General features: G+C 37.3%; 1 long non-coding RNA gene across 1 annotated transcript; it reads left to right on the forward strand.

The window, feature by feature from the left end:
- Positions 1-2474: 2474 nt before the first annotated feature.
- On the forward strand, positions 2475-9428 carry LOC148234648 (uncharacterized). Its single transcript, XR_015809599.1, has 3 exons — positions 2475-2628; positions 6965-7255; positions 9033-9428. It is a non-coding gene; the product is annotated as an uncharacterized LOC148234648 (long non-coding RNA).
- The last annotated feature ends 1981 nt before the right edge of the window (positions 9429-11409 follow it).

The following is an 11409-nucleotide window of genomic DNA, read 5'->3' on the forward strand; positions in this document are numbered from 1 at the left end:
ATGAATATGCTTCAAAATCCTCACACGGTAAATACCGTCAATTGTACTTGGTGTCAATTGGAAAGCAAATGATATCATTGCTTCAGATTGCATTGTAAATCGGATGATTATGAAACGCCGGAGGAATGTTTGAGTGGTTCGGACAACGTCGAATAGTAAGAAAGTTTCTTAGGCAATTTTACAACGAGGTATTGTTTGTTTGAAGCCACCGGCAGCAACAATGACCTCTCAGGCATACAAATACATTCATGTTAATTACAATCGACAAAAGTCAATAAAGAAACTTCCTTTTGTGCACGCTTAACCTTAGAAAGCATAGGACAAAGAATTATGAATATGCTTCAAAATCCTCACACGGTAAATACCGTCAATTGTACTTGGTGTCAATTGGAAAGCAAATGATATCATTGCTTCAGATTGCATTGTAAATCGGATGATTATAAAACGCTAGAGGAATATTTGAGTGGTTCCGACAACGTCGACTCGTAAGAAAGTTTCTTAGGCAATTTTACAACAAGGTAATTGTTTGTTTGAAGCCACCGGCAGCAACAATGACGTCTCAGGCGTACAAATACATTCATGTTACTTACAATCGACAGAAGTCAATGAAGAAACTTTATTTTGAGCACGCTTAACCTTAGAAAGCATAGGAAAAAGAATTATGAATATGCTTCAAAATCCTCACACGGTAAACACCGTCAATTGTACCTGGTGTCAATTGCAAAGCAGATGATATCTTTGCTTAAGATTGCATTGTAAATAATTCTCGACGCTAAAAAAATTACGTTCTTAGATGAAATGTCTACTTCCAAAACTGGGAAGTAAATGATATCTATGCTTCAGACTGTACTGTAAATAATTCCCGACGCTAAAAAATTGCTCAGTGATCAAAGAGAAAACAAAATTCAACAACTGACAAGAGTACGCTAAGCAAATTAATTAAAAATATAGGATGTAATGAAGCAGTATTGATTCTTTATCGTGCCGTATTGACACAGCGGAGGGACATATTATGTACATGTGAAGTAGGGTGCAACCTGACGTCTAAGGCTCCCGAATGGGGGTACGCGTCGACAAGTCGAAGAGATGGTGGAAAATTCACCTTCGTCTAAGGCAGTATAGTATCGGCTCGGTCATCGAAGTTTCTTTCGTCGATGAAATGGTATTTGTTTGTATTGTTTAGAACAAAAATACCAGTTTTGAAAACTTTTTAATATCGGATGATTATAAAACCCCGGAGGAATGTTTGAGTGGTTCGGACAACGTCGACTCGTAAGAAAGTTTCTTAGGCAATTTTACAACGAGGTATTGTTTGTTTGAAGCCACCGGCAGCAACAATGACCTCTCAGGCATACAAATACATTCATGTTACTTACAATAGACAGAAGTCAATAAAGAAACTTCATTTTGAGCACGCTTAACCTTAGAAAGCATAGGACAAAGAATTATGAATATGCTTCAAAATCCTCACACGGTAAATACCGTCAATTGTACTTGGTGTCAATTGGAAAGCAAATGATATCATTGCTTCAGATTGCATTGTAAATCGGATGATTATAAAACGCTAGAGGAATATTTGAGTGGTTCCGACAACGTCGACTCGTAAGAAAGTTTCTTAGGCAATTTTACAACAAGGTAATTGTTTGTTTGAAGCCACCGGCAGTAACAATGACGTCTCAGGCGTACAAATACATTCATGTTACTTACAATCGACAGAAGTCAATGAAGAAACTTCATTTTGAGCACGCTTAACCTTAGAAAGCATAGGACAAAGAATTATGAATATGCTTCAAAATCCTCACACGGTAAATACCGTCAATTGTACTTGGTGTCAATTGGAAAGCAAATGATATCATTGCTTCAGATTGCATTGTAAATCGGATGATTATGAAACGCCGGAGGAATGTTTGAGTGGTTCGGACAACGTCGAACAGTAAGAAAGTTTCTTAGGCAATTTTACAACGAGGTAATTGTTTGTTTGAAGCTACCGGCAGCAACAATGACCTCTCAGGCATACAAATACATTCATGTTACTTACAATCGACAGAAGTCAATAAAGAAATTTCCTTTTGAGCACGCTTAACCTTAGAAAGCATAGGACAAAGAATTATGAATATGCTTCAAAATCCTCACACGGTAAATACCGTCAATTGTACTTGGTGTCAATTGGAAAGCAAATGATATCATTGCTTCAGATTGCATTGTAAATCGGATGATTATAAAACGCTAGAGGAATATTTGAATGGTTCCGACAACGTCGACTCGTAAGAAAGTTTCTTAGGCAATTTTACAACAAGGTAATTGTTTGATTGAAGCCACCGGCAGCAACAATGACGTCTCAGGCGTACAAATACATTCATGTTACTTACAATCGACAGAAGTCAATGAAGAAACTTCATTTTGAGCACGCTTAACCTTAGAAAGCATAGGACAAAGAATTATGAATATGCTTCAAAATCCTCACACGGTAAATACCGTCAATTGTACTTGGTGTCAATTGGAAAGCAAATGATATCATTGCTTCAGATTGCATTGTAAATCGGATGATTATGAAACGCCGGAGGAATGTTTGAGTGGTTCGGACAACGTCGAATAGTAAGAAAGTTTCTTAGGCAATTTTACAACGAGGTATTGTTTGTTTGAAGCCACCGGCAGCAACAATGACCTCTCAGGCATACAAATACATTCATGTTAATTACAATCGACAAAAGTCAATAAAGAAACTTCCTTTTGTGCACGCTTAACCTTAGAAAGCATAGGACAAAGAATTATGAATATGCTTCAAAATCCTCACACGGTAAATACCGTCAATTGTACTTGGTGTCAATTGGAAAGCAAATGATATCATTGCTTCAGATTGCATTGTAAATCGGATGATTATAAAACGCTAGAGGAATATTTGAGTGGTTCCGACAACGTCGACTCGTAAGAAAGTTTCTTAGGCAATTTTACAACAAGGTAATTGTTTGTTTGAAGCCACCGGCAGCAACAATGACGTCTCAGGCGTACAAATACATTCATGTTACTTACAATCGACAGAAGTCAATGAAGAAACTTTATTTTGAGCAGTATTGATTCTTTATCGTGCCGTATTGACACAGCGGAGGGACATATTATGTACATGTGAAGTAGGGTGCAACCTGACGTCTAAGGCTCCCGAATGGGGGTACGCGTCGACAAGTCGAAGAGATGGTGGAAAATTCACCTTCGTCTAAGGCAGTATAGTATCGGCTCGGTCATCGAAGTTTCTTTCGTCGATGAAATGGTATTTGTTTGTATTGTTTAGAACAAAAATACCAGTTTTGAAAACTTTTTAATATCGGATGATTATAAAACCCCGGAGGAATGTTTGAGTGGTTCGGACAACGTCGACTCGTAAGAAAGTTTCTTAGGCAATTTTACAACGAGGTATTGTTTGTTTGAAGCCACCGGCAGCAACACTGACCTCTCAGGCATACAAATACATTCATGTTACTTACAATAGACAGAAGTCAATAAAGAAACTTCATTTTGAGCACGCTTAACCTTAGAAAGCATAGGACAAAGAATTATGAATATGCTTCAAAATCCTCACACGGTAAATACCGTCAATTGTACTTGGTGTCAATTGGAAAGCAAATGATATCATTGCTTCAGATTGCATTGTAAATCGGATGATTATGAAACGCCGGAGGAATGTTTGAGTGGTTCGGACAACGTCGAACAGTAAGAAAGTTTCTTAGGCAATTTTACAACGAGGTAATTGTTTGTTTGAAGCCACCGGCAGCAACAATGACCTCTCAGGCATACAAATACATTCATGTTACTTACAATCGACAGAAGTCAATAAAGAAACTTCCTTTTGAGCACGCTTAACCTTAGAAAGCATAGGACAAAGAATTATGAATATGCTTCAAAATCCTCACACGGTAAATACCGTCAATTGTACTTGGTGTCAATTGGAAAGCAAATGATATCATTGCTTCAGATTGCATTGTAAATCGGATGATTATAAAACGCTAGAGGAATATTTGAATGGTTCCGACAACGTCGACTCGTAAGAAAGTTTCTTAGGCAATTTTACAACAAGGTAATTGTTTGTTTGAAGCCACCGGCAGCAACAATGACGTCTCAGGCGTACAAATACATTCATGTTACTTACAATCGACAGAAGTCAATGAAGAAACTTCATTTTGAGCACGCTTAACCTTAGAAAGCATAGGACAAAGAATTATGAATATGCTTCAAAATCCTCACACGGTAAATACCGTCAATTGTACTTGGTGTCAATTGGAAAGCAAATGATATCTTTGCTTAAGATTGCATTGTAAATAATTCTCGACGCTAAAAAAATTACGTTCTTAGATGAAATGTCTACTTCCAAAACTGGGAAGTAAATGATATCTATGCTTCAGACTGTACTGTAAATAATTCCCGACGCTAAAAAATTGCTCAGTGATCAAAGAGAAAACAAAATTCAACAACTGACAAGAGTACGCTAAGCAAATTAATTAAAAATATAGGATGTAATGAAGCAGTATTGATTCTTTATCGTGCCGTATTGACACAGCGGAGGGACATATTATGTACATGTGAAGTAGGGTGCAACCTGACGTCTAAGGCTCCCGAATGGGGGTACGCGTCGACAAGTCGAAGAGATGGTGGAAAATTCACCTTCGTCTAAGGCAGTATAGTATCGGCTCGGTCATCGAAGTTTCTTTCGTCGATGAAATGGTATTTGTTTGTATTGTTTAGAACAAAAATACCAGTTTTGAAAACTTTTTAATATCGGATGATTATAAAACCCCGGAGGAATGTTTGAGTGGTTCGGACAACGTCGACTCGTAAGAAAGTTTCTTAGGCAATTTTACAACGAGGTATTGTTTGTTTGAAGCCACCGGCAGCAACAATGACCTCTCAGGCATACAAATACATTCATGTTACTTACAATAGACAGAAGTCAATAAAGAAACTTCATTTTGAGCACGCTTAACCTTAGAAAGCATAGGACAAAGAATTATGAATATGCTTCAAAATCCTCACACGGTAAATACCGTCAATTGTACTTGGTGTCAATTGGAAAGCAAATGATATCATTGCTTCAGATTGCATTGTAAATCGGATGATTATAAAACGCTAGAGGAATATTTGAGTGGTTCCGACAACGTCGACTCGTAAGAAAGTTTCTTAGGCAATTTTACAACAAGGTAATTGTTTGTTTGAAGCCACCGGCAGCAACAATGACGTCTCAGGCGTACAAATACATTCATGTTACTTACAATCGACAGAAGTCAATGAAGAAACTTCATTTTGAGCACGCTTAACCTTAGAAAGCATAGGACAAAGAATTATGAATATGCTTCAAAATCCTCACACGGTAAATACCGTCAATTGTACTTGGTGTCAATTGGAAAGCAAATGATATCATTGCTTCAGATTGCATTGTAAATCGGATGATTATGAAACGCCGGAGGAATGTTTGAGTGGTTCGGACAACGTCGAACAGTAAGAAAGTTTCTTAGGCAATTTTACAACGAGGTATTGTTTGTTTGAAGCCACCGGCAGCAACAATGACCTCTCAGGCATACAAATACATTCATGTTACTTACAATCGACTAAAGTCAATAAAGAAACTTCCTTTTGTGCACGCTTAACCTTAGAAAGCATAGGACAAAGAATTATGAATATGCTTCAAAATCCTCACACGGTAAATACCGTCAATTGTACTTGGTGTCAATTGGAAAGCAAATGATATCATTGCTTCAGATTGCATTGTAAATCGGATGATTATAAAACGCTAGAGGAATATTTGAGTGGTTCCGACAACGTCGACTCGTAAGAAAGTTTCTTAGGCAATTTTACAACAAGGTAATTGTTTGTTTGAAGCCACCGGCAGCAACAATGACGTCTCAGGCGTACAAATACATTCATGTTACTTACAATCGACAGAAGTCAATGAAGAAACTTCATTTTGAGCACGCTTAACCTTAGAAAGCATAGGACAAAGAATTATGAATATGCTTCAAAATCCTCACACGGTAAATACCGTCAATTGTACTTGGTGTCAATTGGAAAGCAAATGATATCATTGCTTCAGATTGCATTGTAAATCGGATGATTATGAAACGCCGGAGGAATGTTTGAGTGGTTCGGACAACGTCGAATAGTAAGAAAGTTTCTTTGGCAATTTTACAACGAGGTATTGTTTGTTTGAAGCCACCGGCAGCAACAATGACCTCTCAGGCATACAAATACATTCATGTTACTTACAATCGACAAAAGTCAATAAAGAAACTTCCTTTTGTGCACGCTTAACCTTAGAAAGCATAGGAAAAAGAATTATGAATATGCTTCAAAATCCTCACACGGTAAACACCGTCAATTGTACCTGGTGTCAATTGCAAAGCAGATGATATCTTTGCTTAAGATTGCATTGTAAATAATTCTCGACGCTAAAAAAATTACGTTCTTAGATGAAATGTCTACTTCCAAAACTGGGAAGTAAATGATATCTATGCTTCAGACTGTACTGTAAATAATTCCCGACGCTAAAAAATTGCTCAGTGATCAAAGAGAAAACAAAATTCAACAACTGACAAGAGTACGCTAAGCAAATTAATTAAAAATATAGGATGTAATGAAGCAGTATTGATTCTTTATCGTGCCGTATTGACACAGCGGAGGGACATATTATGTACATGTGAAGTAGGGTGCAACCTGACGTCTAAGACTCCCGAATGGGGGTACGCGTCGACAAGCCGAAGAGATGGTGGAAAATTCACCTTCGTCTAAGGCAGTATAGTATCGGCTCGGTCATCGAAGTTTCTTTCGTCGATGAAATGGTATTTGTTTGTATTGTTTAGAACAAAAATACCAGTTTTGAAAACTTTTTAATATCGGATGATTATAAAACCCCGGAGGAATGTTTGAGTGGTTCGGACAACGTCGACACGTAAGAAAGTTTCTTAGGCAATTTTACAACGAGGTATTGTTTGTTTGAAGCCACCGGCAGCAACAATGACCTCTCAGGCATACAAATACATTCACGTTACTTACAATGGACAGAAGTCAATAAAGGACAAAGAATTATGAATATGCTTTAAAATCCTCACACAGTAAATACCTTTAATTGTACATGGTGTCAATTGGAAAGCAAATGATATCATTGCTTCAGATTGCATTGTAAATTGGATAATAATAAAACGTTAGAGGAATATTTGAGTGGTTCAGACCACGTCGACTCGTAAGAAAGTTTCTTAGGCAATTTTACAACGAGGTATTGTTTGTTTGAAGCCACCGGCAGCAACAATGACCTCTCAGGCATACAAATACATTCATGTTACTTACAATAGACAGAAGTCAATAAAGAAACTTCATTTTGAGCACGCTTAACCTTAGAAAGCATAGGACAAAGAATTATGAATATGCTTCAAAATCCTAACACGGTAAATACCGTCAATTGTACTTGGTGTCAATTGGAAAGCAAATGATATCATTGCTTCAGATTGCATTGTAAATCGGATGATTATAAAACGCTAGAGGAATATTTGAGTGGTTCCGACAACGTCGACTCGTAAGAAAGTTTCTTAGGCAATTTTACAACAAGGTAATTGTTTGTTTGAAGCCACCGGCAGCAACAATGACGTCTCAGGCGTACAAATACATTCATGTTACTTACAATCGACAGAAGTCAATGAAGAAACTTCATTTTGAGCACGCTTAACCTTAGAAAGCATAGGACAAAGAATTATGAATATGCTTCAAAATCCTCACACGGTAAATACCGTCAATTGTACTTGGTGTCAATTGGAAAGCAAATGATATCATTGCTTCAGATTGCATTGTAAATCGGATGATTATGAAACGCCGGAGGAATGTTTGAGTGGTTCGGACAACGTCGAATAGTAAGAAAGTTTCTTTGGCAATTTTACAACGAGGTATTGTTTGTTTGAAGCCACCGGCAGCAACAATTACCTCTCAGGCATACAAATACATTCATGTTACTTACAATCGACAAAAGTCAATAAAGAAACTTCCTTTTGTGCACGCTTAACCTTAGAAAGCATAGGAAAAAGAATTATGAATATGCTTCAAAATCCTCACACGGTAAACACCGTCAATTGTACCTGGTGTCAATTGCAAAGCAGATGATATCTTTGCTTAAGATTGCATTGTAAATAATTCTCGACGCTAAAAAAATTACGTTCTTAGATGAAATGTCTACTTCCAAAACTGGGAAGTAAATGATATCTATGCTTCAGACTGTACTGTAAATAATTCCCGACGCTAAAAAATTGCTCAGTGATCAAAGAGAAAACAAAATTCAACAACTGACAAGAGTACGCTAAGCAAATTAATTAAAAATATAGGATGTAATGAAGCAGTATTGATTCTTTATCGTGCCGTATTGACACAGCGGAGGGACATATTATGTACATGTGAAGTAGGGTGCAACCTGACGTCTAAGGCTCCCGAATGGGGGTACGCGTCGACAAGTCGAAGAGATGGTGGAAAATTCACCTTCGTCTAAGGCAGTATAGTATCGGCTCGGTCATCGAAGTTTCTTTCGTCGATGAAATGGTATTTGTTTGTATTGTTTAGAACAAAAATACCAGTTTTGAAAACTTTTTAATATCGGATGATTATAAAACCCCGGAGGAATGTTTGAGTGGTTCGGACAACGTCGACTCGTAAGAAAGTTTCTTAGGTAATTTTACAACGAGGTATTGTTTGTTTGAAGCCACCGGCAGCAACAATGACCTCTCAGGCATACAAATACATTCATGTTACTTACAATAGACAGAAGTCAATAAAGAAACTTCATTTTGAGCACGCTTAACCTTAGAAAGCATAGGACAAAGAATTATGAATATGCTTCAAAATCCTCACACGGTAAATACCGTCAATTGTACTTGGTGTCAATTGGAAAGCAAATGATATCATTGCTTCAGATTGCATTGTAAATCGGATGATTATGAAACGCCGGAGGAATGTTTGAGTGGTTCGGACAACGTCGAACAGTAAGAAAGTTTCTTAGGCAATTTTACAACGAGGTAATTGTTTGTTTGAAGCCACCGGCAGCAACAATGACCTCTCAGGCATACAAATACATTCATGTTACTTACAATCGACAGAAGTCAATAAAGAAACTTCCTTTTGAGCACGCTTAACCTTAGAAAGCATAGGACAAAGAATTATGAATATGCTTCAAAATCCTCACACGGTAAATACCGTCAATTGTACTTGGTGTCAATTGGAAAGCAAATGATATCATTGCTTCAGATTGCATTGTAAATCGGATGATTATAAAACGCTAGAGGAATATTTGAATGGTTCCGACAACGTCGACTCGTAAGAAAGTTTCTTAGGCAATTTTACAACAAGGTAATTGTTTGTTTGAAGCCACCGGCAGCAACAATGACGTCTCAGGCGTACAAATACATTCATGTTACTTACAATCGACAGAAGTCAATGAAGAAACTTCATTTTGAGCACGCTTAACCTTAGAAAGCATAGGACAAAGAATTATGAATATGCTTCAAAATCCTCACACGGTAAATACCGTCAATTGTACTTGGTGTCAATTGGAAAGCAAATATCATTGCTTCAGATTGCATTGTAAATCGGATGATTATGAAACGCCGGAGGAATGTTTGAGTGGTTCGGACAACGTCGAATAGTAAGAAAGTTTCTTAGGCAATTTTACAACGAGGTATTGTTTGTTTGAAGCCACCGGCAGCAACAATGACCTCTCAGGCATACAAATACATTCATGTTAATTACAATCGACAAAAGTCAATAAAGAAACTTCCTTTTGTGCACGCTTAACTTAGAAAGCATAGGACAAAGAATTATGAATATGCTTCAAAATCCTCACACGGTAAATACCGTCAATTGTACTTGGTGTCAATTGGAAAGCAAATGATATCATTGCTTCAGATTGCATTGTAAATCGGATGATTATAAAACGCTAGAGGAATATTTGAGTGGTTCCGACAACGTCGACTCGTAAGAAAGTTTCTTAGGCAATTTTACAACAAGGTAATTGTTTGTTTGAAGCCACCGGCAGCAACAATGACGTCTCAGGCGTACAAATACATTCATGTTACTTACAATCGACAGAAGTCAATGAAGAAACTTTATTTTGAGCACGCTTAACCTTAGAAAGCATAGGAAAAAGAATTATGAATATGCTTCAAAATCCTCACACGGTAAACACCGTCAATTGTACCTGGTGTCAATTGCAAAGCAGATGATATCTTTGCTTAAGATTGCATTGTAAATAATTCTCGACGCTAAAAAAATTACGTTCTTAGATGAAATGTCTACTTCCAAAACTGGGAAGTAAATGATATCTATGCTTCAGACTGTACTGTAAATAATTCCCGACGCTAAAAAATTGCTCAGTGATCAAAGAGAAAACAAAATTCAACAACTGACAAGAGTACGCTAAGCAAATTAATTAAAAATATAGGATGTAATGAAGCAGTATTGATTCTTTATCGTGCCGTATTGACACAGCGGAGGGACATATTATGTACATGTGAAGTAGGGTGCAACCTGACGTCTAAGGCTCCCGAATGGGGGTACGCGTCGACAAGTCGAAGAGATGGTGGAAAATTCACCTTCGTCTAAGGCAGTATAGTATCGGCTCGGTCATCGAAGTTTCTTTCGTCGATGAAATGGTATTTGTTTGTATTGTTTAGAACAAAAATACCAGTTTTGAAAACTTTTTAATATCGGATGATTATAAAGCCCCGGAGGAATGTTTGAGTGGTTCGGACAACGTCGACTCGTAAGAAAGTTTCTTAGGCAATTTTACAACGAGGTATTGTTTGTTTGAAGCCACCGGCAGCAACAATGACCTCTCAGGCATACAAATACATTCATGTTACTTACAATAGACAGAAGTCAATAAAGAAACTTCATTTTGAGCACGCTTAACCTTAGAAAGCATAGGACAAAGAATTATGAATATGCTTCAAAATCCTCACACGGTAAATACCGTCAATTGTACTTGATGTCAATTGGAAAGCAAATGATATCATTGCTTCAGATTGCATTGTAAATCGGATGATTATAAAACGCTAGAGGAATATTTGAGTGGTTCCGACAACGTCGACTCGTAAGAAAGTTTCTTAGGCAATTTTACAACAAGGTAATTGTTTGTTTGAAGCCACCGGCAGCAACAATGACGTCTCAGGCGTACAAATACATTCATGTTACTTACAATCGACAGAAGTCGATGAAGAAACTTCATTTTGAGCACGCTTAACCTTAGAAAGCATAGGACAAAGAATTATGAATATGCTTCAAAATCCTCACACGGTAAATACCGTCAATTGTACTTGGTGTCAATTGGAAAGCAAATGATATCATTGCTTCAGATTGCATTGTAAATCGGATGATTATGAAACGCCGGAGGAATGT

Source organism: Plectrocnemia conspersa, unplaced genomic scaffold (genome assembly GCF_051122295.1).
Source record: "Plectrocnemia conspersa isolate PC_06_02 unplaced genomic scaffold, ASM5112229v1 ptg000005l, whole genome shotgun sequence".
NCBI lineage: Eukaryota > Metazoa > Arthropoda > Insecta > Trichoptera > Polycentropodidae > Plectrocnemia > Plectrocnemia conspersa.